Source organism: Diplotaxodon limnothrissa, linkage group LG2, assembly GCF_057381915.1.
Source record: "Diplotaxodon limnothrissa isolate DT_005_m linkage group LG2, D_limnothrissa_male_GT1.1, whole genome shotgun sequence".
Taxonomy (NCBI): Eukaryota; Metazoa; Chordata; class Actinopteri; order Cichliformes; family Cichlidae; genus Diplotaxodon; species Diplotaxodon limnothrissa.
Window position 1 is genome coordinate 32,066,708 of NC_140597.1, and position 26,313 is coordinate 32,093,020.

At 40.6% G+C, this 26,313-nt stretch overlaps 7 pseudogenes; all 7 read left to right on the forward strand.

Annotated features, from left to right (window-relative positions):
* The first annotated feature begins 3,110 nt into the window (after positions 1-3,110).
* Positions 3,111-5,483, forward strand: LOC146638779 (protocadherin alpha-8 pseudogene; annotated as a pseudogene).
* Positions 5,484-6,548: 1,065 nt separating this feature from the next.
* Positions 6,549-8,912, forward strand: LOC146638780 (protocadherin alpha-3 pseudogene; annotated as a pseudogene).
* A 1,009-nt stretch (positions 8,913-9,921) lies between these two features.
* LOC146638781 (protocadherin alpha-3 pseudogene) lies at positions 9,922-12,312 on the forward strand (annotated as a pseudogene).
* A 943-nt stretch (positions 12,313-13,255) lies between these two features.
* Positions 13,256-15,669, forward strand: LOC146638782 (protocadherin alpha-8 pseudogene; annotated as a pseudogene).
* Positions 15,670-16,668: 999 nt separating this feature from the next.
* Positions 16,669-19,053, forward strand: LOC146638783 (protocadherin alpha-8 pseudogene; annotated as a pseudogene).
* A 1,434-nt stretch (positions 19,054-20,487) lies between these two features.
* On the forward strand, positions 20,488-22,967 carry LOC146638784 (protocadherin alpha-8 pseudogene; annotated as a pseudogene).
* A 574-nt stretch (positions 22,968-23,541) lies between these two features.
* On the forward strand, positions 23,542-25,905 carry LOC146638785 (protocadherin alpha-2 pseudogene; annotated as a pseudogene).
* The last annotated feature ends 408 nt before the right edge of the window (positions 25,906-26,313 follow it).

Below are 26,313 nucleotides of genomic sequence, written 5' to 3' on the forward strand. Positions count from 1 at the left end.
TTTTACCATTCTATTAAATTCATTATATATTTGTTGCTTTTTTACTTCTTTAAAAAGAAAAATCTGTGGCGTATTAAGACAGGTTTAGAAACAAAAACCCATATTTTCACAAGACAATGTGGGAGGATATTCTACAGATAAGTTTTGCAGTCATTCTTTCACTGTCTCGTTTTCTTGCAGTTCAGTTTCCACAAAAACTATAAAAGCATGGTAAGGTTTGCACACAGTGCTGTTCCTGTTTCTGTAGGCTGCTAAGACTTTTTTTATTTGTTTGTTTTTCTTATCCCTAATATGGATGGTGTGAAGAAAAATATGAATACGAGTACCAACAAGACAAACAAAAACTGAAAAAAAAAAACTCCTAAAGTAAACCATATACAAACATTTCCACAAAAATCTCCCTTCTAGAGCTGCTCTCCTTCAAGATCTGAAGTTTCCACCACTAGAATGTAAGTATGGATTAAAATTCAAATTATCAAATTATATTGTCATATATATTTAAAACATCCATCCACCCGCTTCCGCTTTTTGTTTTGCTTTTTGATTTTTGTACTAAACTAACCAGCTTTTCTTGATTTAATCTATATTAAAAAAAAAAAAACAAACAAAAAATTTTAGATATTTGAAGAATATATCACATGAAGTGAAAGCAAGAGGGACATTTTGACAGGTAAGTATTTCAGGAAATCTATGAGGGTTCCTCTGTCATGATGGCAAAGGGAATGGCTCCAGCTATGTGTCTGTACTGCGCTGCCTTCTATGAGCCCTATATATGCACGATGTGTTATTATATTGCCAAACAAACAATCATAATAAAAGAGCAATCACATCATGAGTCTGCAGTATATGAATCTTTAAACAAAGCCTTATTAATCGTGATAAATGCCACGAGCTGTGTAATAAATTAAGGGCATATAAAACATTTTGTTACAATGCAAAATGTTTTGTTTATCATGAACACTGCTTTAAAGATAATGAGTGTATTTGTATTTTATTCAGTGGCTGGCTGAAAGCATAAGGCTGTCTCTCTTTGAGACTCTTTGTGTGCAGACATGACCTCATCTCCCCTGAGAGATGAGGTCATGAGGAGGTAATAATAGTAATCAGGCCAACAGCACTAGTTATTTTAGCATCTTCTATACACACTTTAACTTCAGAATCACATTCTAGCATAACCAAGAAAAACCTCCATATATGTCTGCGTCTATATATGCAAAACAAGAACAAAGGCTTCTAAATTGACTCTAGTTATGATTAAACTGTGTTGGAGCCAATTGAAGTAGGAAACAGGATGAGAAAAGAAACATTTCTCCGCCTCTTTCTTCATTAATATGGTTTCTGTTGTCCGCTGCTCTGCTCTACTAACAGACTAGCACAGTGATGCATGACACAGCAATGCACCAGTGTGTAACAAAAGCGCTAGAACGACAACCAGCTGGCACTAGTAGGTTAACACATGCACACCACACATCAGTGGGTTTTTTTTATTTATGTCTGGTATCTCAGTTGCTCTCTCTCTCTCTCTCTCTCTCTTCAAATATATATATATATATATATATATATATATATATATATATATATTTTTTTTTTTAAGTACATGGATGCAGTTTATATTGTCCGCAGAATTCACAGCTTCCGCACCCCTCCCCCTCTCCTTCTCGCGAGGGCGCCTGCTTGCTGTCAGCACCACGGACAGAGACCCACCTAAAAGAGCTGCGTTGCCATGGCGACCTGCTCTGCTCACTGGAGTTGTGAAGGTGCCTGTAATGTAATATCCGCACGACTGCACCACTCCCTCAACTTAAGCATGCACAGCTTCCAGGCTTGGCTGTGAAAATATAACTGCAACCTTCGTTTAGCAGGGGTTTATAATAAAAGAGAGAAAATATGTGCTTTGTAACACTCTGCATCACTGCTGCAGCAAAGAGAGGGTGATCGAGGTTGAAAAGGGAGGAAGTGATGCAGAATGCTGCAACACTCGTGCACGCGCACGTATATATTTAGCGTAAATCCAAAACCAATACGTGGGTAGCAAGTGGGAGGGGTGCGACTATCTGAGGCTATATGGTCACTTGCTTTTCTAATTGTTGCAAGGAGGATTGTTGTGTTCTTCTTTCTCTTACAATTCCCCACGCATTTCTATATGCACTGCGGTAGAGAGGCAAGCCTTCTGTTATTTTCAGATAAGAACAATGTGTTCCACGTGAATGGACTCCTAGCTGTACTTGCAGGTTGATTCCATGCGATGTCACTGCTCACATCTGAAATAGACTAAAGACTGTGGGTGTGTGCTGGAAGGCCGCATGCAGTGTAAGAAGAGAGAATGTGTTCAGGTTTAACATCAACATACTAAAGTAGTTAAAACTTTGTATTACATATCAATCCTTGTAGAATGTTTTCCTATTGTTTGCATGGAGATTTCCTCCCAAAAAAGATTTAGTTTGCCAGAAATCTAGAAGGGAAGAAGAATCTAAAATGAGAAGAAAAGCTCAGTTCAACTTACTATTTATTGAGAGCAGTTAAATGTAGGGATAACAAGAAAATATTGGTTATTCCATGATGGTCAGCTGAAACGCAAGAGGGTGAAATCTGTCAAGGCTATATTCAGGACTTACTGGGAGTAAAACTTTCAACTCCTAAGAACTGGGGCGGGGAGACTTCCTCTCTCGACTCTCTCGAGTTTGTACTTCAGAATGTGCTTGTACACTTTAAAAATAAAAAGGAAATATTCAAAGTGTCAGCTCATAATTTCTATTTAGTATTGTGTAAAATGCTGATGTGGGCTAATGTTTGAGCAACAATATTCGGGCTAAATTGAAAGGGATAGGTTATATAGTCAGTGCAGCATCGTTACAGTGACAGCGGGTGGTGCTATCACACTACATATCACCACACTGATGGCGTATGAATGGCCATCTTTTCTTCTATATGTATACTCAGTAACAACCAAAGAGACGGTTTGACAGAACGACCTAACAGACGCCCTGCTGCTAAAATTATGGCTTTCGCAGACATTTATACTTTATTTTTCATTCGAGGGAATTAAAAGTTCCTAAATAGGCTAGTTTAAGGATTTTTTCCACCGCCAATTAAAAAGCTTTTGTCAAACAATGGAGATCACGGACGTGAAAGCACGATGGAAGGATGTGTGGTTTTCCTTTTGTCTGGCGCTGCTGATTCTGACCAAATTAAAAGGAATCTCTGCTCAAATAAGGTACTCCATTCAGGAAGAATTAAAACCAGGGACAGCGGTTGGAAATGTAGCCAAAGACCTCGGACTGGATCTTGGGAGACTGGCTGATAGGAATCTTCGAGTTGTGCAAGGAACAAAGCGAGATCTGTTCGAGGTAAATCCAAGGGATGGAGTTTTGTTAGTGAACCAGAGATTAGACAGAGAGGAGCTGTGTGCAAAAACTGCCCCATGTGTCACGAATTTAAAAGCAGTTGTAGAAAATCCACTCGAAATGCACCAGGTCGTAGTTGAAATCCTCGATGTAAATGACAATTCGCCGAAATTTCCTGAAGAAAATTACACACTGGAGGTGCTGGAGTCTGCCTTAGTGGGGTCTCGATTTCAGCTGGAAGGAGCACACGATTTAGATGTGGGTTTGAATTCATTACATTCATATAAGCTAAATCCGTACCAGTATTTTCGTTTGGAAACAGAGGAATTTGGGGATGACGGGAAAGTTCCGTTCCTAGTATTACAAAGACCTTTGGATAGAGAACATACAGCTCAGCATTGGTTACTATTAACAGCTACAGATGGAGGAAAACCATCAAAATCTGGAACGATTAATGTCACGGTAATTGTATCAGATGTAAATGACAATCCACCAGTCTGTGAAAAACAAAAGTACACAGTAACGATAAAGGAAAACGCACCCGCTGGAACATTTCTGCTGACGGTAAATGCATCTGACTCAGACGAAGGGCTGAACGGTGAGATTGAATATTCTTTAAAGAGTAAACTTAGAGGACTCTCGTCCGATACGTTTGATTTGGATAGTAAAACTGGAAAACTAGTTGTGAAAGGACGCCTGGACTACGAGGAAACCCAAGCTTACGAGATTAAAGTACTGGCTACGGACAAAGGTGTTGTGGCTCTGTCCACACTCTGCAGCGTAATTATTAGAGTGGAAGATGTGAATGATAACCCACCAGAAATAGAAATCACATCTTTTTCGAGTCGCATTCCAGAAGATGCGCCCCCTGGAACCGTGGTGGCATTAATGGGTGTGACGGATCTTGACTCAGGTGTGAACGGACAGGTGGTTTGCAGCGTGCCCCTTCATTTACCTTTTGATTTGAAGCCCTCCCCTGACGGTCAGTCATACTCTTTGGTTACCAAAGATTACCTGGATAAGGAAACAACGCATATGTATACCATTACAGTAACAGCTAAGGATTTAGGAAGCCCAACTTTGTCATCAACGAAGGTAATACAGGTAGAGGTGCAAGATGTTAACGATAACAGGCCTCTTTTCACTGAAAGCCCGTATACCTTTTATGTACTTGAAAATAACAAGGCAGGAATGTCCATTTTCTCAGTCAGTGCTACTGACGCGGATGGAGGTGAAAACGCGGCAGTGACATATTCACTTGTCCGTATGAGCCCGGGGCTCACTATAACCACGTTTTTAAATATAAACGAAGCAAACGGAACGGTTTCAGCACTAAAAAGTTTTGACTTTGAAACGCTGAAAACTTTCCAGTTCCAAGTTGTTGCCTCAGATTCTGGAACTCCGTCATTAAGCAACAATGTCACAGTCAACGTCTTCATCCTGGATCAGAACGACAACGCTCCAGTCATCCTGTATCCACTCAGCTCCAACGGTTCTGCTCAAGGTGTGGAGGAGATTCCCCGAAACGTCAACGCAGGACACTTGGTGACTAAAGTCAGAGCCTATGACGCTGATATAGGATATAACGGCTGGTTGCTCTTTTCACTCCAGGAAGTTACTGACCACAGTCTCTTTGCTTTGGACCGCTATACAGGACAGATCAGAACACTTCGCTCATTCACAGAGACAGACGAGGCTGAGCATAAACTGGTAATACTGGTCAAAGACAACGGCAACGTTTCTCTCTCAGCAACAGCTACTGTGATTGTCAAACTTGTGGAGCCCAAAGAGGCTTTTGCAGCTTCTGATGTTAAAAGTACAGCAAAAGATGATGAGGACAGTAATGTCATATTTTACCTCATGATAACTTTGGGCGCAGTTTCTGTACTTTTTCTCGTCAGCATTATTGTGCTGATTGCAATGCAGTGCTCAAAATCCACAGACTATACTTCCAAATATCTGCCAGAGACTAATTATGATGGGACACTGTGTCACAGCATCCAGTACAGATCAGGAGAGAAGCGGTACATGCTAGTTGGACCCAGAATGAGTATAGGATCTACTATAGTACCAGGAAGCCATGCAAATACACTTGTGCTTCCCGACAGAAGAGGTGCTACTAAAGAGGTAAGACCTTAATACCAATCTTATGCACAACCACGTTTATCCTTGTGTTCATCTAAATTTTTTGCTGTAATGCTGTCTCTGAAACTCTTGTTACAATGTGGTCTTTTAAAGCATGTGTTTCACTTTTGTTCCAATGTCCCAATTATGTAACTGACATATATGTATTATGGAACATCGGTTAAAGTTAGCTGTAAAAAAATTATATGCTTCCGAAGCCAATCTGTTCTCTTCAAGAAAGTCCCACTGCTTGTCTTGCTTGCTGCTGACAAACATTAATCAGTTTACGTAAGTGAAGACAGTGTTATTAAAAAAAGAAAAACGATAAATGCAGTTATCGATATAAATATTTCCTCTTTTGACTGTGTCAGCGTAATTGCGCTGTCCAATGTGCTGAAATTGTTTAATTCTGGGGAATGAACCATTTAAGACAACAATCACTTCACCGGTCTTTCAAATAACGTTTAGATGTCCATTTCTCTCAGCATTCTTACGCTCCGCTTCTTTGGAATATACAGTATATCTTTCCTGTCTGCCCTGACTTAATTATACACTATCAGAAAGTCTGTAGTGGGCGGGATTGCGTGCCCTTTAAGTATTTTCCACTGAAGGCATTATTATTGATCCTATTTACTTGCTAATAAAAGACATTTGACTCACAGTTTTGAGTTTCTGACAGAATACTAGATATGACGGCGAGCAGCTGTAGCAGGCAGGCTTCAGTTTCCTCCAAAGCGTTAGACTTCAAAAAGTCAAAAGTAAAGTGGCGGGAAAAGGGAACAGGTGAACTGTTTTGGTTTCGTACCATTATGTAGTGGCCACTTGGTGTCGGTATGGCATAGGGAATGGTTGCGCTTCATTCTATACAGGCCCTGCCCATCTGTGGTTCCTATCTGGTGGAGGTGTACACAGGGAGTGTGCAAAGGAGGCTAGATATCAAATAAAACCAAAAGCGGTAAATTTTCGTCAATGGAATTTCACCTTTTACAGTTTCGTGAACATATTCTAATACGACTGACTCCATAAGCGATGGGATCACTGAGTTTGCCTCCGAGTAAGCCCTTATATATTTACCTCGGGATGGGGGAAGGAGGACAAAGACACCGTGCGAATTGCTGGTGGGTCGCCGGGATTGTGTTGCTGTGCTTTGCGGAGAGGATTTTGGCGCAGTTAAGATACTCCATTCCAGAAGAAGTTCAGGTGGGATACCCTGTTGGAAATGTTGCAAAGGATTTAGGACTAGAGATCAGCAGTTTAACTGGCAGGAAATTCCGTATTGTTTCGGTTCCAACTCAAGATCTGTTTCAGTTAAATCAGAACAATGGAGTGTTGTATGTTGGGAAAAAGATGGATCGTGAAGAGCTCTGTGATGGAAGCAAGGTTTGTTTGATAAACCTGAAAATTGTTGTTGAAAGCCCCTTGGAAATACATTATGTTGGAGTTGAAATAACCGATATTAATGATAATTCACCGACTTTTCCAGAAAGCGAACAGCGACTGAAAATCGCAGAGAATACGCCTCCAGGTACTCGTTTCCAAATTCATGCCGCTCGAGACCCTGATTTTGGTGCTCATTCAGTTCGAAAATACATACTGAGTCACACGGATTTATTCGATATTGAAGTCAGAGACAGTGAAGAGGACAAGATGCCCTTTTTAGTGCTAAAAAAGTCTTTGGATAGAGAGCAAAAGGCTGAGCATCGTTTACTGTTAACAGCCGTAGATGGGGGGAGTCCAGCGAAATCAGGAAGCCTTAATTTAACCATCACCGTGCTAGACACGAATGATAATCGACCTGTGTTCAGCAAAGATGTATATACTGTGTCACTGGATGAAAATGCACCAATAGGAACATTTGTTGTAAAATTAAACGCTACAGATTTGGATGAAGGTTCCAATGGCAACATTGAATACAACTTTGGTAAAATACAAAGGAAAAAAGTGCACGACACCTTTGAATTGGACAGCATAACCGGTGAGATTCGTGTAAAGGGAAAAGTAGACTTTGAGGAAACGGAGCTGTACAGGCTAGATTTGCAGGCTTCAGATAAAGGTCAGCCACCCTGGACAGTCGAAAGTAGAGTTGTGATTAAAATAAAGGACGTGAACGACAATAAACCAGACATTGAAGTAACATCACTGTCCAGTTTAATCCCAGAGGATTCAAAGCCCGGCACAGTCATCGCCCTCATCAGCGTTGTCGACAACGATTCAGGCTTTAATGGGAAGGTTATTTGTAAAGTATCGCAGGATGTTCCATTTGATCTGACGCCATCACTTGAGGAAAACATGTACTCGCTCGTTACAAAGGGCCGTTTAGACAGAGAAACTGTTTCCCGCTATAATATCACAATAACAGCTACTGATTGCGGTGAACCTCAGCTTTCAACAGTGAAAACACTGAGTGTTCAGGTGTCAGATGTAAATGATAACACACCAGTTTTTAGTCAGAATCCATTTGAGTTGTATTTGATAGAAAACAACACCCCGGGCGCACCAATATTTTCTGTGAGCGCAGTTGATGATGATTTGAATGAAAATGCAGCAATTACATATAAAATCGTGAGAGGTGATGGTCTACAGGATGCTATTACATCTTTCCTGAATGTAAATTCGGATAATGGACAAATCACTGCGCTGAAAAGTTTTGACTTTGAAACGCTGAAAACTTTCCAGTTCCAAGTTGTTGCCTCAGATTCTGGAACTCCGTCATTAAGCAACAATGTCACAGTCAACGTCTTCATCCTGGACCAGAACGACAACGCTCCAGTCATCCTGTATCCACTCAGCTCCAACGGTTCTGCTCAAGGTGTGGAGGAGATTCCCCGAAACGTCAACGCAGGACACTTGGTGACTAAAGTCAGAGCCTATGACGCTGATATAGGATATAACGGCTGGTTGCTCTTTTCACTGCAAGAAGTGACTGACCACAGTCTCTTTGCTTTGGACCGCTATACAGGACAGATCAGAACACTTCGCTCATTCACAGAGACAGACGAGGCTGAGCATAAACTAGTAATACTGGTCAAAGACAACGGCAACGTTTCTCTCTCAGCAACAGCTACTGTGATTGTCAAACTTGTGGAGCCAAAAGAGGCTTTTGCAGCTTCTGATGTTAAAAGTGCGGCAAAAGATGATGAGGACAGTAATGTGATCTTTTACCTCATAATAACTTTGGGCGCAGTTTCTGTGCTTTTTCTCGTCAGCATCATCGTGCTGATTGCAATGCAGTGCTCCAAATCCACAGACTATACTTCTAAATATCTGCCAGAGACTAATTATGATGGGACACTGTGTCACAGCATCCAGTACAGATCAGGAGAGAAGCGGTACATGCTAGTTGGACCCAGAATGAGTATAGGATCTACTATAGTACCTGGGAGCCATGCAAATACTCTCGTGCTTCCCGACAGAAGAGGTGCAACTGAAGAGGTAAGGCCTTAATACCAAACTTTTGCACAACCCTGTTTATCCTTGCGCTCCTATAAATGTTTTGCTGCAATTTTGTCCCTGAAACTCTTGTCACAATGTATTTTTTAAAGCATGTCTTGTTCAAATTTTCCTATCTGCAATATGTAACTGAGATATAAATATTAAGAAACATCGCTTTGGTTAGCTGGATGAACTTTTCATGCTTCCGAAGTCACTCTGTTCTCCTTGATAAAGTCCAACTGCTTGTCTTTTTGCTACTGACAAACATTAATCAGTTTAAGTAAGTGAAGAGGTTTTGTTTTTAAATTAATTACACGAAGAAAGCTTTCTAATAGCGTTATTAACCTTCCTGTCGTGTTCGGGTCAAATCTGACCGATTTACAAATAAAAAACCTCACAAATACTTTGTTTTACATCCGATTGCCTCGAGTCCTGATGAAATTCTCCACACTATGCACTTGAACATATAAAAGTGATGAGCACCTCTTCAACTGTGTTACATCCGTGTGACCACCATTACAAATGAATGTCTGCCCTGACTTAAATACATCCCTTTCAGAAAGTCTGTAGTAGGCGCGACTGAGTCCTCTATAAGTGTTCTCGACTGAAGGGATTATTATTGATCCTATTTGCTTTTTAATAAAAACTATTTGAATCACATTGTTGCGTTACTTACAGAATACCAGATATGAAGGTGACCAGCTGTAACAGGCAGGCTTCAGCTTCATCCAAAGCGTTTCGTATCATACTATAGTAACCACTTGGTGTCGGTATGTCATTGGGAATGGTTGTGCGCTTCATTCTGCACAGGCCCTGCCCATCTGTGGTTCCTATCTGGTGGAGGTGTACACAGGGAGTGTGCAGAGGAGGCTAGATATCAAATAAAACCAAAAGCGGTAAATCTTCGTTAATAGAATTTCATCTTTTGGAGAATCGTGAAAATGTTCTAATGAGACTGACTCCATAAGCGATAGGATAACTGAGTTTGCCTCCGAGAAAGCCCTTATATATTTACCTCGGGATGGGGGAAGGAGGACAAAGACACCGCGTGAACTGCTGGTGGATCGCCGGGATTGTGTTGCTGTGCTTTGCGGAGAGAATTTTGGCGCAGTTAAGATACTCTGTTCCAGAAGAAGTTCAGGTGGGATACCCTGTTGGAAATGTTGCAAAGGATTTAGGACTAGAGATCAGCAGCTTAACTGGCAGGAAATTCCGTATTGTTTCGGGTCCAAATCACTATCTGTTTCAGTTAAATCAGAACAATGGAGTGTTGTATGTTGGCAAAAAAATGGATCGTGAAGAGCTCTGTGATGGAAGCAAGGTTTGTTTGATAAACCTGAAAATTGTTGTTGAAAGCCCACTGGAAATACATTATGTTGGAGTTGAAATAACCGATATTAATGATCATTCGCCGACTTTTTCAGAAAGCGAACAGCGACTGGAAATAGCAGAGAATACGCCTCCAGGTACTCGTTTCCAAATTCATGCTGCCCGAGACCCTGATTTTGGTGCACAATCACTTCGAAAATATACACTGAATCCCACGGATTTATTTGATATTGAACTCAGAGACAGTGAAGAGGACAAGATGCCCTTTTTAGTACTAAAAAAGTCTTTGGATAGAGAGCAAAAGGCGGAGCATCGTTTACTGTTAACAGCCGTAGATGGGGGGAGTCCAGCGAAATCAGGAAGCCTTAATTTAACCATCACCGTGCTAGACGCGAATGATAACCGACCTGTGTTCAGCAAAGATGTATATATTGTGTCACTGGATGAAAATGCACCAAAAGGGACCCAAGTTATAAAATTAAACGCTACAGATAAGGATGAAGGTTTGAATAGTGAAATTGAATACAACTTTGGAAAAACACAAAAGAAAAAAGTGCACGACACCTTTGAATTGGACAGCATCACCGGTGAGATTCGTGTAAAGGGAAAAGTAGACTTTGAGGAAACGGAGCTGTACAGGCTAGATTTGCAGGCTTCAGATAAAGGTCAGCCACCCTGGAAAGCCGAAAGTAGAGTTGTGATTAAAATAAAGGACGTGAACGACAATAAACCAGACATTGAAGTAACATCACTGTCCAGTTTAATCCCAGAGGATTCAAAGCCCGGCACTGTCATCGCTCTCATCAGCGTTGTCGACAAAGATTCAGGCGTTAATGGGAAGGTTATTTGTAAAGTATCGCAGGATGTTCCATTTGATCTGACGCCATCACTTGAGGAAAACATGTACTCGCTCGTTACAAAGGGCCGTTTAGACAGAGAAACTGTTTCCCGCTATGATATCACAATAACAGCTACTGATTGCGGTGAACCTCAGCTTTCAACAGTGAAAACACTGAGTGTTCAGGTGTCAGATGTAAATGATAACACACCAGTTTTTAGTCAGAATCCATTTGAGTTGTATTTGATAGAAAACAACACCCCGGGCGCACCAATATTTTCTGTGAGCGCAGTTGATGATGATTTGAATGAAAATGCAGCGATTACATATAAAATCGTGAGAGGTGATGGTCTACAGGATGCTATTACATCTTTCCTGAATGTAAATTCGGATAATGGACAAATCACTGCGCTGAAAAGTTTTGACTTTGAAACGCTGAAAACTTTCCAGTTCCAAGTTGTTGCCTCAGATTCTGGAACTCCGCCACTAAGCAGCAACGTCACAGTCAGCGTCTTCATCCTGGATCAGAACGACAACGCTCCAGTCATCCTGTATCCACTCAGCTCCAACGGCTCTGCTCAAGGTGTGGAGGAGATTCCCCGAAACGTCAACGCAGGACACTTGGTGACTAAAGTCAGAGCCTATGACGCTGATATAGGATATAACGGCTGGTTGCTCTTTTCACTGCAAGAAGTGACTGACCACAGTCTCTTTGCTTTGGACCGCTATACAGGACAGATCAGAACACTTCGCTCATTCACAGAGACAGACGAGGCTGAGCATAAACTGCTCATACTGGTCAAAGACAACGGCAACGTTTCTCTCTCAGCAACAGCTACTGTGATTGTCAAACTTGTGGAGCCCAAAGAGGCTTTTGCAGTTTCTGATGTTAAAAGTGCAGCAAAAGATGTTGAGGACAGTAATGTCATATTTTACCTCATGATAACTTTGGGCGCAGTTTCTGTACTTTTTCTCATAAGTATCATCGTGCTGATTACAATGCAGTGCTCCAAATCCACAGACTATACTTCTAAATATCTGCCAGAGACTAATTATGATGGGACACTGTGTCACAGCATCCAGTACAGATCAGGAGAGAAGCGGTACATGCTAGTTGGACCAAGAATGAGTATAGGATCTACTATAGTACCGGGCAGTCATGCAAATACTCTCGTGCTTCCTGATAGGAGAAGAACATCTGAAGAGGTAAGAGCACGTTTTTACTTAAAGCTGTTTCGGGAATGAAAACAAAATTCCCTCCTGGCAAACACCACTCTCTTTGGAGATAAAACATGCGGTCCATTTTACTATATAATGCAAATAATTTTAATCAGTGTTCTGTATATCCGTGTTGAAGTTTTGTAGTGCAGGTAAATAACAGGAAATCATATTTTGTTTGGTTCTCATTAAGTGCAGTGTACTGGTTCCGTAAAGAAAAGCAAGAAAGAAATGTCTTTATTCTGAATTTTTAAATTTTTTTTTATCCTATTTTATCTTATTTTGTTATTTTTATTTATTTAAGTATTTTTGTAGTAAAGGAGGGATGCATACCTGAATAACGTTGTATTTATGGAAGGTAATATTCACTATTATGATTAGGGTACGTGAACTGAAAGCTTTGATCGTGACACTTCCCTGTCTTTGCAACTTGAAAAGCTATATAAATACGTAATAAGCACAATGGAACTATCCAATTTGCAAACACACTGATATTGCTGATTTTTTTGATGGTATATTTTAAAAATAGTCCGTAATACTGTTTCCAGCTGGATTAAGTAGACGACCCAAATGCCCTAAGCCCATTCCGGGTCCTGTTATTGCGTCAATTCTCAACTATCTTAATATACAAACAAACAACAACAACGACAAACAAACAAACAAACAAATCTTCAAAACGTAAAAATGTCTTAATTTTTTTGAATCCACACGGTGTCAGTGTCATATCAGCATCCAGTTTTTGTGTTATAGCACTGGTCCTGCCCCTTCCACAGAGGTTTTGTTGTGGTGGACAGAAAGGAGACGACACTATCCACAGACACAAGTGTAGCCGTGATTTATACATGGGAAGCTTCGGAATATTGGGTATATTTCAGAGTGGATGTTATGTTTTGAAAAATTAATGTTAGACCACGGTCTTGGATGTAAAGACCTCTAAGTGGATACATATTTTGTTATCTTAACGAAAACGATGGAGCCAAGAGGACAAAGACGAGGAACGCAGTGCTGGTGGCTTGCTATCAGCTTTTCTTTGATGCTCAGCTGTGTGGAGCGGGTTTCAGCTCAGATAAAATATTCAATTCAAGAGGAAGTAAAGGTAGGAAGTGTTGTTGGGAATGTGGCAAAGGATCTGGGACTGGACATCAGTTCATTAGAGGAACGACGGTTTCGTATTGTTTCTGGAGCTGAAGATGCTCATTTTGAAGTAAATCCGAACAATGGCGTTCTGTATGTTCACGGAAATATCGACCGAGAAGAGCTGTGCGAAAAAATACATCCATGTATTAAAAACCTAAAACTGGTAGCTGAAAACCCCATGGAAATACATTATGTAGGAGTGGAAATAATAGATGTAAACGATAATTCACCAAGGTTTCCTGATGAAGAAAAAATATTAGAAATTCCTGAATCAACTCTCCAAGGTAAACGATTTCAGTTGCCAACTGCACATGATCCAGATGTTGTTACTAATACAGTACGAACGTACAAATTAAACCATAACGATCACTTTAGTTTGCAAATTAGAGAGAGGGGAGAAGATAAGATACCATTCTTAGTTTTACAAAAGCCTCTGGATCGGGAAAAGGAGAACGAACACAAACTGATACTGACAGGAACTGACGGAGGAAATCCACCGAGATCAGGGACTCTTAATGTCACAGTCATAGTCCTGGATTCAAATGATAACCATCCTGCATTTAGTAAAGAAGTTTATTCAGTAACGATACCTGAAAATGTAGATGCGGGTACAAGTGTAACTACCGTAAAGGCGACTGATTTGGACGAGAGTTCAAACGGAGAAATTGAATATTTTTTTGGTGAAGAACTTGACCCTAAATTGTATGATACATTTAGCCTAGATAAGGACACTGGTGAAATTCGAGTGAAAGGCGAAATTGACTTTGAGAATATGGAGGTATACAAGTTGGACGTCCACGCCACAGACAAAGGACAACCTCCGATGAGTACCGACTGCAGGGTGATTATCAAGGTGCTGGACATAAATGATAATAAACCTGAGATAGAGGTGACATCTTTGTCAAAGATTGTATCAGAAGATTCCAAACCTGGGACTGTGGTGGCTTTGATCAGTATTACAGACCAAGACGCGGGTTTAAACGGTAAAGTAATATGTAGTCTTTCAGACAATGTGCCATTCGATTTAAAACCGTCATTTCAAGATAACATGTACTCTTTAGTTATTAAACATAAATTAGACCGAGAATCAGTTTCCCATTACGACGTCACAATAACAGCTACAGACTGTGGCGTGCCTCCTCTGTCTACATCCAGAACTTTAAGTATTGATGTGTCAGACGTGAATGATAATGCGCCACAATTTGCACAGAATCCAGTTGAACTTTACCTGGTAGAGAATAACGAGCCTGGAAAGCCGATATTTTCAGTTTCTGCCTCAGATAAAGATTTGAATGAAAACGCGGCTTTAACGTATCGTATAATCAGAGAGGAAAGCAGTCAACAGAAAAACGCAGCATTTTTAAATATTAATTCAGAAAATGGACAAATCACTGCCCTTAAAAGTTTCGACTTTGAAACGATGAAAACTTTCCAGTTCCAAGTTGTTGCCTCAGATTCTGGAACTCCGTCACTAAGCAACAACGTCACAGTCAACGTCTTCATCCTGGATCAGAACGACAACGCTCCAGTCATCCTGTATCCACTCAGCTCCAACGGTTCTGCTCAAGGTGTGGAGGAGATTCCCCGAAACGTCAACGCAGGACACTTGGTGACTAAAGTCAGAGCCTATGACGCTGATATAGGATATAACGGCTGGTTGCTCTTTTCACTGCAGGAAGTAACTGACCACAGTCTCTTTGCTTTGGACCGCTATACAGGACAGATCAGAACACTTCGCTCATTCACAGAGACAGACGAGGCTGAGCATAAACTGCTCATACTGGTCAAAGACAACGGCAACGTTTCTCTCTCAGCAACAGCTACTGTGATTGTCAAACTTGTGGAGCCCAAAGAGGCTTTTGCAGCTTCTGATGTTAAAGGTGCAGCAAAAGATGATGAGGACAGTAATGTGATCTTTTACCTGATGATAACTTTGGGCGCAGTTTCTGTGCTTTTTCTCGTCAGTATCATCGTGCTGATTGCAATGCAGTGCTCCAAATCCACAGACTATACGTCTAAATATCTGCCAGAGACTAATTATGATGGGACACTGTGTCACAGCATCCAGTACAGATCAGGGGAGAAGCGGTACATGCTAGTTGGACCCAGAATGAGTATAGGATCTACTATAGTACCGGGCAGTCATGCAAATACACTAATGCTTCCTGATAGGAAACGTCCTTCTGAAGAGGTAAGACCATGTTTAAGTTTTAACTGTCTTACCAGACGTGTTCCCTTTAGAAGTAAAACATATAATGCTCCTGATTTAAAGATAATATTACACCTGAATTGCAGCATATTTGTTAGCACTGTCCATGGTCCTGGCAAGTGGTTAAACTGCTGAAATTTAAGTTAGTTTGTTTTCTTCATAATATGAGAATTCGATTCTCTGTGTTGTTGTTGTTTTGTTTTTTTTTTACTAAAAATGTCGCGTGTTTATTTAGGGATTAAATTACACGATTCAGTAGCTATATTGATTTAGGCGTCTATGAGTTTGTTTGTTTGTTTGTTTTTATTAGAAATCCATAGGTCCCTTGTAGTTGATTCTTATTTGTTTTCCTTGGAAAAAATGTTGTTAATTGCCTTCAAACCCTGTCATCGTTTCACTCAATCATCATTCAATTTTGTCAAAATCACACTTTTTTCTTTTAGAGAAATAATCGCACACGAAGCTAAATTGCTTTGACCTAAAGAAAAATACAACACTTGGATATACTAATACTAATAAGATGTTGACTACTACGATTAGGGACGATGATATGACAGCCTTGAAGTGGGTTAACTGATCAACATACTCTTTTGAAAAAAACTGAAAATTTGCTGCCTTTAATTCGTAGAAGTAAATTGTTATTCGGATGTATTACTTTGAAACACATACGTTACTAGCAAAAATTAGAACAATTTTCTAGACACGAAGCGACAACTTGCAGACGGGCTGATGTTGCAGTTTATGTGGTAGTTTTGTTTATCAACATATACTCATATGTTTAGTCCACAAGGTGTCAGTGTCATATCAGCATCACACTGGTATATTTTAGTGCTGGCCCTGCCCCTTCTATACAGTTTTTGTTCTGGTCGACAGAGAGGAGACGGTACCTTCCACAGAAACAAGTGTAGCCGTGATTAATACATCGGTTTGTTTGGAATCTGCAACACATTTCGCACTGGATATTTTGTTATTTAAACTACTTCCTTTGCTCAAAGGACTTTTAAGTGGGTATATAATTGGAAACATAAAGCGAAACGATGGAGCCAGGAGGACAAAGACGAGGAACGCAGTGCTGGTGGTTTGCTCTCAGCTTTTCTCTGATGCTCAGCTGTGTGGAGCGGGTTACAGCTCAGATAAAATATTCAGTTCCAGAGGAAGTAACGGTAGGAAGTGTTGTTGGGAATGTGGCAAAAGATCTGGGACTGGACATCAGTTCACTAGAGGAAAGACAGTTTCGTATTGTCTCTGGGGCTGAAAATAATCAATTTCTAGTAAATCCGAGAAATGGCGTCCTCTCTGTTCAAGAGAACATTGACAGAGAAGAGCTATGCAAAAGCATTTCTCCTTGTCTGATAAACCTAAAAATGGTAGCTGAGAATCCCATGGAAGTACATTATGTAGGAGTGGAAATCATAGACGTAAATGATAATTCACCCAGCTTTCAAGAGGAAGAAAGCATACTGGAGATTTCAGAGTCTACTTTCCCAGGTAAACGATTTCAGTTGCCAGCTGCACATGATCCAGATGTTGTTACTAATACAGTACGGATGTACAAATTGATCAATAACGATCATTTTAGTTTACAAATTCGAGAGAGGGGAGAGGACAAGATACCATTCTTAGTTTTACAGAAGGCTTTGGATCGAGAAAAGGAAAATAAACACAAACTGATCCTGACAGCAATTGACGGAGGAAATCCACCGAGATCAGGGACTCTTAATGTCACAGTCATAGTCCTGGATTCAAATGACAATAACCCTACATTTAGTCAAGAAGTGTATTCAGTAACAATACACGAAAATGTAGAGGTGAATACATGTGTAATTACCGTAAATGCAACTGATTTGGACGAAAGTTCAAACGGAGAAATAGAGTACGTTTTCGGTGGTCAACTTGACCGAAAGATTTATGAACTGTTTAGCTTAGATAAAAACACTGGTGAAATTCGAGTAAAAGGAAACATTGACTTTGAGACGGTGGATGTTTATAAACTAGATGTACACGCCACAGACAAAGGACAACCTCCGATGAGTACCGACTGCAGGGTGATTATCAAGGTGCTTGACGTAAATGATAATAAACCTGAGATAGAGGTGACATCTTTGTCAAAGATTGTATCAGAAGATTCCAAACCTGGGACTGTGGTGGCTTTGATCAGTATTACAGACCAAGACGCGGGTTTAAACGGTAAAGTAATATGTAGTCTTTCAGACAATATCCCATTTGATTTAAAACCGTCATTTCAAGACAACATGTACTCTTTAGTTATTAAACATAAATTAGACCGAGAATCAGTTTCCCATTACGACGTCACAATAACAGCTACAGACTGTGGCGTGCCTCCTCTTTCTACATCCAGAACTTTGAGTATTGATGTGTCAGACGTGAATGACAATGCGCCACAGTTTGCACAGAATCCAGTTGAACTTTACCTGGTAGAGAATAACGAGCCTGGAAAGCCGATATTTTCAGTTTCTGCCTCAGATAAAGATTTGAATGAAAACGCGGCTTTAACGTATCGTATAATCAGAGAGGAAAGCAGTCAACAGAAAAACGCAGCATTTTTAAATATTAATTCAGAAAATGGACAAATCACTGCCCTTAAAAGTTTTGACTTTGAAACACTGAAAACTTTTCAGTTCCAAGTTGTTGCCTCAGATTCTGGAACTCCGTCACTAAGCAACAACGTCACAGTCAACGTCTTCATCCTGGATCAGAACGACAACGCTCCAGTCATCCTGTACCCACTCAGCTCCAATGGTTCTGCTCAAGGTGTGGAGGAGATTCCCCGAAACGTCAACGCAGGACACTTGGTGACTAAAGTCAGAGCCTATGACGCTGATATAGGATATAACGGCTGGTTGCTCTTTTCACTGCAGGAAGTAACTGACCACAGTCTCTTTGCTTTGGACCGCTACACAGGACAGATCAGAACACTTCGCTCATTCACAGAGACAGACGAGGCTGAGCAAAACTTGCTCATACTAGTCAAAGACAACGGCAACGTTTCTCTCTCAGCAACAGCTACTGTGATTGTCAAGCTTGTGGAGCCCAAAGAGGCTTTTGCAGCTTCTGATGTTAAAAGTGCAGCAAAAGATGATGAGGACAGTAATGTCATATTTTATCTGATGATAACTTTGGGCGCAGTTTCTGTGCTTTTTCTCGTCAGCATCATCGTGCTGATTGCAATGCAGTGCTCCAAATCCACAGACTATACTTCTAAATATTTGCCAGAGACTAATTATGATGGGACACTGTGTCACAGCATCCAGTACAGATCAGGAGAGAAGCGGTACATGTTAGTTGGACCCAGAATGAGTATAGGATCTACTATAGTACCTGGAAGTCACGCAAATACTCTCGTACTCCCTGACAGGAGGCGTCCTTCTCAAGAGGTAAGAACATATCTTGATTTAAATTGAAGGTCTTTTTGCTTGCAAAGATTATAAAGATGAAAATTCTTTCTACCAGAATCATTTTTCCTTTTAAACATATAATATGATTAGTGTTTAGAACATGGAAGAAATGTGCTCAAGGTTTTTGATTTGTATTTTTGTTTTTTGTAACTGAATTATAAAGTTTTTTAGTTGCTACCTCTAAAAGTTGTCTCGCGAGGTTATCATAACTAGTGGCACAAATTTTTGGAACATAAATTGTTAATAAGGCGGAAATTGCTTCATAAAAAACCCACAATAAATAAGAAAGATGACCAATATATCGGGAAACTATGGGGGAAACAGCGGTATTCTCAAGCGCTGTCCGTGGTTCTGATAAGAGATCACGTTTAGTCAGCTAGTGGTGGTGTTCAAGTTCAAATCTGATGGTTTCACATTTATTCATTTGCACTGTGAAAGTGATTAACACAGCCCTTACATTTACTTGAGTCATTCTATCTTTTATTTTCATCCAGTCTGAGTGTAATTTTTTCTAAGTCACATTTTTGTTAAGGAAACAGAGTGCGCATTTGGCAACTACTGCGTTACTAAACAATAATGCCACAATAACAAATAGAGTTCTCTGTTGCAGTTAGCCCTGCATGATATATTAGTCTGTTTACTAAATGTCACAAAAATACTAAGATGATCGTGGCTCAAGAGTTGGGAGTTTGCCTTGTAATCGGAAGGTTGCCGGTTCGAGCCCCGGCTTGGACAGTCTCGGTCGTTGTGTCTTTGGGCAAGACACTTTACTCGTTGCCTACTGGTGGTGGTCAGAGGGTCCGGTGGCGCCAGTGTCCGGCAGCCTCGCCTCTGTCAGTGCGCCCCAGGGCGGATGTGGCTACAATGTAGCTTGCCATCACCAGTGCGTGAATGTGTGTGTGAATGGGTGGATGACAGGTTGTGTAAAGCGCTTTGGGGCCCTTAGGGACTAGTAAAGCGCTATACAAATACAGGCCATTTACCATTTACCATAAACAAAAAGGGCTTCAGAAACTGCAAAAGTACTCCATCATTTGAACATATTGCTGTACAAATAACAAAGAAACAGCAAACAAAAAAAATGTTCAGTAAGAAAGACTGTTAATTTTTAGTGAGCAGACTACATGTTGGAAACATATTTGTGTAACACATGTAGCTGATTGCTTCAACAATGAGTAACAAGATGTTCAGTCCACAAGGTGTCAGTGTCATATCTGCATCAAACTAATATGTTACAATAGTGGCCCTGCCCCTTCCATAGAGGTTTTGTTCTGGTTGCCAGAGAGGAGACGGTATCGTCCAGAGAAACAAGGGTAGCCGTGATTTTTCCATGAATACAAGGAAAAATGGGAAGCATTACAGACGGGATATTTTGTGATTTATTCTAGCTTCTTAACGATAAATACCTGTGGGTAGATACAGTATTTGTTATCTAACACGATGGAGGCAGGAGGACAAAGACGAGGAACGCAGTGCTGGTGGCTTGCTATCAGCTTTTATCTGATGCTCAGCTGTGTGGAGCGGGTATCAGCTCAGATAAAATATTCGATTCAAGAGGAAGTAAAGGTAGGAAGTGTTGTTGGGAATGTGGCAAAGGATCTGGGACTGGATATCAGTTCACTGGAGGAACGACGGTTTCGTATTGTTTCTGGAGCTGAAGATGCTCAGTTTGAAGTAAATTCGAACAATGGCGTTCTGTATGTTCACGGAAATATCGACCGAGAGGAGCTGTGCGAAAGAATACATCCATGTATTAAAAACCTAAAACTGGTAGCTGAGAACCCCATGGAAATACATTATGTAGGAGTGGAAATCATAGATGTAAATGATAATTCGCCCAGCTTCACTGATGAAGAAAAAATAGTAGAAATTCCTGAATCCACTCTTCAAGGAAAACGTTTCCAGTTGCCAGCCGCACGGGACCCAGATGTTGTTACTAATACTGTACGTATGTACAAATTAAACCATAACGATCATTTTAGTTTACAAATTAGAGAGATGGGAGAGGACAAGGTACCATTTTTAGTTTTACAGAAGTCTCTGGATCGGGAAAAGGAGAATGCACACAAACTGATACTGACAGCAGTTGATGGCGGAAATCCACCGAGAACGGGGACTCTTAATGTCACAGTCATAGTCCTCGATTCAAATGATAATCACCCTACATTTAACCAAGAATTATATTCAGTTACAATACCTGAAAATGTTGATAGGGATACTAGTGTAACTACGGTAAATGCAACTGATCTGGACGAGGGTGTAAACGGAAAGATTGAATACTTTTTTGGTGGCGAACTTAACACTAAATTGTATGATACATTTAGCCTAGATAAGGACACTGGTGAAATTCGAGTGAAAGGCGGAATTGACTTTGAGAATATGGAGGTATACAAGTTGGACGTCCACGCCACTGACAAAGGACAACCTCCGATGAGCACTAACTGCAGGGTGATTATCAATGTATTGGACGTAAATGATAATAAACCTGAGATAGAGGTGACATCTTTGTCAAAGATTGTATCAGAAGACTCTAAACCTGGGACTGTGGTGGCTTTGATCAGTATTACAGACCAAGACGCGAGTTTAAACGGTAAAGTAATATGTAGTATTTCAGACAATGTGCCATTCGATTTAAAACCGTCATTTCAAGATAACATGTACTCTTTAGTTATTAAACATAAATTAGACCGAGAATCAGTTTCCCATTACGACGTCACAATAACAGCTACAGACTGTGGCGTGCCTCCTCTGTCCACATCCAGAACTTTGAGTATTGATGTGTCAGACGTGAATGATAATGCGCCGCAATTTGCACAGAATCCAGTTGAACTTTACCTGGTAGAAAATAACGAGCCTGGGAAGCCGATATTTTCAGTTTCTGCCTCAGATAAAGATTTGAATGAAAACGCGGCTTTAACGTATCGTATAATCAGAGAGGAAAGCAGTCAACAGAAAAACGCAGTATTTTTAAATATTAATTCGGATAATGGACAAATCACTGCGCTGAAAAGTTTTGATTTTGAAACACTGAAAACTTTCCAGTTCCAAGTTGTTGCCTCAGATTCTGGAACTCCGTCACTAAGCAACAATGTCACAGTCAACGTCTTCATCCTGGATCAGAACGACAACGCTCCAGTCATCCTGTATCCACTCAGCTCCAACGGTTCTGCTCAAGGTGTGGAGGAGATTCCCCGAAACGTCAACGCAGGACACTTGGTGACTAAAGTCAGAGCCTATGACGCTGATATAGGATATAACGGCTGGTTGCTCTTTTCACTGCAGGAAGTTACTGACCACAGTCTCTTTGCTTTGGACCGCTATACAGGACAGATCAGAACACTTCGCTCATTCACAGAGACAGACGAGGCTGAGCATAAACTGCTCATACTGGTCAAAGACAACGGCAACTTTTCTCTCTCAGCAACAGCTACTGTGATTGTCAAGCTTGTGGAGCCCAAAGAGGCTTTTGCAGCTTCTGATGTTAAAAGTGCAGCAAAAGATGATGAGGACAGTAATGTCATATTTTATCTCATGATAACTTTGGGCGCAGTTTCTGTACTTTTTCTCGTCAGCATCATCGTTCTGATTGCAATGCAGTGCTCCAAATCCACAGACTATACTTCTAAATATCTGCCAGAGACCAATTATGATGGGACACTGTGTCACAGCATCCAGTACAGATCAGGAGAGAAGCGGTACATGCTAGTTGGACCCAGAATGAGTATAGGATCTACTATAGTACCTGGAAGTCACGCAAATACTCTTGTGCTTCCTGATAGGAGACGTCCTTCTGAAGAGGTAAGAGCTTTAAAGTGTGATGTCACATGTTTTTGTGCATTCTTTTCCATCAATTTGACTTTTTATATCATCTAAATTTTCTTTTCTTTTTTGAAATCACAATTCTAAAGTATCATAGCTAAAGACTACAGTGCTAACACTAGTTAGTTTCATTGACATTTTGGTTATGATAAATGGTGATTCATAATGCTTCTACTGAATCAAATATGGGTCTAGGTAATGCGGTCGATTCTCATGAAAAACCGGTGGAATTGCACGTTACCAGACATGTTGCATGCTACTTTGCTGAACGGCACTTTTCTTAAATCAAATATATGCTGCTGAACAGTGTTGGTCCGGGCTGATCTTCTTTCTTCAGAAGCGGGTTAAATAACATCTTCTGAGATAATCAACATATGGAACAAAATTTAAACCCCCTGATAACGTATTTAATTGTTGGACTAACGGTTTCTTTTTAAACACTGTAATTTATGACTATATACTTCTCCAGTAACCTCTGGGTGTCAGTATTACATTGACAAACTGGAGACCACTTTACCCATCCTCTCACAAAGCTTTTGTTTGCCACTGCTATAAGCAGAGAAGACGCTTGACTCGAGCTCGCAATCTTTCCAAATCGCGCTTTATACATTATATTACAACAGGCAATGAGCTAGGTAGTCCAAACATTGTTTTTAAATCTTTTGTTTGATTACAATGGAGAACGAAAAACGAAGTCGTGGAAGGAATGGGGTCTGGTTTATTCTCCATGTAGCTTTGCTGCTGTTTTTCGGGAAAGAGGCTTCGGCAGAAATAAGATACTCTGTTGCAGAAGAGGTGAAAGATGGAACTGTTGTCGGAAATGTTGCAAAGGATCTCGGTCTTGATATCAGCTCTTTGACCAGCCGGCGGTTCCGTGTTGTGTCTGAATCCAAGGATGCGTTTTTTGATGTAAACCAGGACAACGGGGATCTATATTTGTTTAAGAAAATCGACAGAGAGGAGCTTTGCCTGGGCAGTGGGGCATGCATAATGGAGCTAAAAATTATAGCAGAAAACCCTTTGGAAATACACTACGTAGTTGTAGAAATTATTGATATTAACGATCACTCCCCTGTTTTCCCCGAAAAAGAACAGAGGTTTGAAATTTTTGAACAAACCATGGCAGGAAGACGATTTCAGCTGCACACTGCTCGGGACCCCGATTCTGGAATTAACGCAATTCGTACATATACTTTAACCTCAAACGAAAATTTTGAAGTAACAATCCGACAGAGCGATGAGGATATAATACCATTTTTGGTGCTGAAGAAATCGTTGGACAGAGAAAAAATCAACAAATACACGTTAACTGTCACTGCAGTTGATGGAGGAAAACCTCCGCGATCAGGCACCATAAATGTTACTATAATCGTTCTTGACACAAATGACAACCGTCCAACATTTAGTCAAGAGAGCTACCAAATAGAAATAGATGAAAATGTTCAAGTAGGGACTTCAATATTTAGAATGAATGCGACAGACCCAGATGAAGGTTCCAGTAGTGAAATTGTATACAGCCTTGGAAAAACACTCAAGAAAAAAGTCTATGATATATTTGAACTGGATAAAATAAGTGGGGAAATAAGAATAAAGGGAATAGTGGACTATGAAGAAAACGACGTTTATAAACTGGATATCGAGGCATCAGATAAAGGAACACCTCCATTAACTGGTGAGTGCAGATTAATTATAAAGATAAAAGACATCAATGATAATCCGCCAGAAATTGAAATCACATCGCTTTCAAATACAGTGTCTGAGGATTCAAAGCCCGGCACAATGATTTCACTCATCAGTGTGCGAGATAAAGATTCTGGTGTGAATGGGAAAATTATTCTCAGCCTAACCTCAGACTTACCGTTTGAATTAAAACCATCATATAAAGAGAACGTTTATTCCGTTGTCACTAAAGTTCTTTTGGACCGAGAGGAGGTATCTCAATATGAATTGACAATAAAAGCGACCGACTGTGGAGAGCCCCCTTTATCTACTTTTAAAACTTTGAACATCCAGGTAGCAGATGTAAATGACAACAGACCACATTTTCCCATAAATCCACTACACTTTTACCTGTCCGAAAATAACGTTGCTGGGAAATCAATATTCTCCGTAAGCGCAGTGGACAAAGACTTAAGTGACAATGCAGCAATTTCATATCGAATTGTGAAAGAGGGGAGCCAAAATGACATTATGTCATTACTAAGTATAAACAGTGATAACGGACACATTTCCACGCTGAAAAGTTTTGACTTTGAATCGCTGAAAACTTTCCAGTTCCAAGTTGTTGCCTCAGATTCTGGAACTCCGTCACTAAGCAACAATGTCACAGTCAACGTCTTCATCCTGGATCAGAACGACAACGCTCCAGTCATCCTGTATCCACTCAGCTCCAACGGTTCTGCTCAAGGTGTGGAGGAGATTCCCCGAAACGTCAACGCAGGACACTTGGTGACTAAAGTCAGAGCCTATGACGCTGATATAGGATATAACGGCTGGTTGCTCTTTTCACTGCAGGAAGTGACTGACCACAGTCTCTTTGCTTTGGACCGCTACACAGGACAGATCAGAACACTTCGCTCATTCACAGAGACAGACGAGGCTGAGCATAAACTGCTCATACTGGTCAAAGACAACGGCAACGTTTCTCTCTCAGCAACAGCTACTGTGATTGTCAAACTTGTGGAGCCCAAAGAGGCTTTTGCAGCTTCTGATGTTAAAAGTACAGCAAAAGATGATGAGGACAGTAATGTCGTATTTTATCTGATGATAACTTTGGGCGCAGTTTCTGTGCTTTTTCTCGTCAGCATCATCGTGCTGATTGCAATGCAGTGCTCCAAACCCACAGACTATACTTCTAAATATTTACAAGAAGCAAATTATGATGGGACATTGTGTCACAGCATCCAGTACAGATCTGGAGACAGGAAGTACATGTTAGTTGGACCCAGAATGAGTATAGGATCTACTATAGTACCAGGAAGCCATACAAATACTCTGGTGATGCCAGACAGAAGACGGCCATCTGAAGAGGTAGGATAAATTCACGATGATTATTTTAATGCAATTGCCTAATTTCGCCTCACCTATTGGATAATCCTTACGACTCCCTGTCGTTTTTTAAGATAATGGAAGTGCTGGCACGTGGTATTGGTGAGGCATCTTAGTAGTTTTGAGTGATGTCCTTCTATTTGTATTGTAAATGTGTTAGCAATGTTACCACTAAACATATTTTGTATTCCTGCCCACGATACCGACGTGGTTATTGGTCATCGAAGAGAGAATCGAGCACGCTGTTGTTATTGATGTGATTTTAAGACTTTTCCACTGTCCATGGTGCTGAAAAGCTCTTATTAAGGTATTTAACTATGCTCGGTTATCACAGGACACTGAAGCTCTTTAACTACTACATTACAGAGTTAGTGCTTGTGATGATGCCCTAGGATATTT